Below are 1,750 nucleotides of genomic sequence, written 5' to 3'. Positions count from 1 at the left end.
CTCGGCTGGTAACCTCAAGATCAGCAGTTCAAAACTACCAGCCGTTCTGCAGGAGAAAGATGAGGCTTTTTGTTCCAGTAAAGATTTACCGCCTCGGAGATGTGCTGGACTGCAAGGTCAGCTTGAACTGCAAGGTCAACAATTCAAGCTCACCAGCCGCTCCTCGCAAACCCTACAGAGGGTCACTATGGTTCAGTTCCAATTCCATGGCACTTAACAACAACTATATATCCATTCCCTGGTCTTCCCTTTAAGCTTCTGCACTCTTAAGTAATGCTTATTTACTGTTGAAATACTGAAGAAATTAACAGGTTAGTAGTTCTCACAGTGTGGTTTCCAGACCAACAGTACCAACATTATTTGGAATCTGTTAGAATTGTAAATGCTCAGTTCCACCACAGACCTAGTGAGTTAGAAACGGGGGATTGACAGAGTCAAAAATCATATTTTGAACATCCTTCTAGGTGATTTTAAATCATACTGAAGCTTGAAAACTACTCTTAAAAGATTAATTTAGTGGCTATGCTTTTATATTTCTCCTTCATTAGGAAAATAAATTTTATACATGTGGATTTTCCCCATGGTCCAAACTTACTTGTTCTTGTTTTAATTGTGTATTAATGTATTCGTGTATTAATGTAATCGTGTATTAATCGTTCTTGTGTAACATGTGCTATCGTGTCAGTTCCAACTAATAGGACCTTGTTTAGAGTGTATTAGGAGCCAGCGGTGGGTTTGAGCTGCTGACCTTGTGTTTAGCATTCAGTGCTTATCATACAGCACTATATCAAGACTCCAAACTTAGGCAGTGAAAAAAACTGAAGTTTTAGAAGTATCTTGTCTCAAATCCCATAGTTTTGGTGTGGCACTGTGGATTGATGCATTGGACTGCAAAGTTGGTTTGAACTATGAAGTTGGCAGTTCAAGTTCACCAGCTGCTCTTCTGCTATGGGTTGGAACCGACTTGACCACACTTAACAACAACAACAGTCTAAAATCCCAGCTTTTTCGTATTAACTGTGTGTTCTTGTCCAAGATATAATCTCTGCATTTAAAAAATACATAATCAGAATTGTTGTTGCTGGTTGGTTTTTGTTGTTGTTGTTGATTGTTAAGTGCCATAGAGTTGATTTCAACTCATAGCGATCCTGTCTAGGGTTTCCAAGGAGTAGCTGGTGAGTTTGAACTGCCAACTTTGTTGTTCCAACTGACCTTGTGACTCAGTGATTATACTACAGGCCACACAAATTTAACTCATGGAAAATCCATGGGTGCAAAATAAACTAATCTATAGGATTTTCATGGTTGTTATCTTTCAGAAGAATACCACCAAGTGCACCTCTGGATGCCAACCTTTTAGCTAGTACTGGAGCACTTCACTGTTTGTGTCCCATTGTAACTCACTGAAAATAATACAATAGATAAAAAAAAATATATAAACCATCCAGAACCTTCTGAGGTGAGACATTCCCACTAGAAAGGACAAGCAGACCAGCCTGGAACAGCTAGAGTGACAGAAGATACATATTCAAAGAAAGATCGTCAGGAAAAAACCCAAAACAAAAATGGCAGTATGACTAGATACTACAAGAATAAGCAAGGTGTTCGCCAGGAAGCTATCAAGGCAAGCAATCAAGTTCCTTCAGGATCAACTTCCCTCTAAGACTGAAACTCAAAGGGAACACATGAATAGGCATATAAGCTTGCTGGTGACCACATTGGTCTACTGGTGAGTGGAAGAGGGGGAAAG

The sequence above is a fragment of the Chrysochloris asiatica genome, unplaced genomic scaffold, assembly GCF_000296735.1.
Source record: "Chrysochloris asiatica unplaced genomic scaffold, ChrAsi1.0 scaffold00224, whole genome shotgun sequence".
NCBI lineage: Eukaryota > Metazoa > Chordata > Mammalia > Afrosoricida > Chrysochloridae > Chrysochloris > Chrysochloris asiatica.
This window is presented reverse-complemented; position numbering follows the sequence as displayed.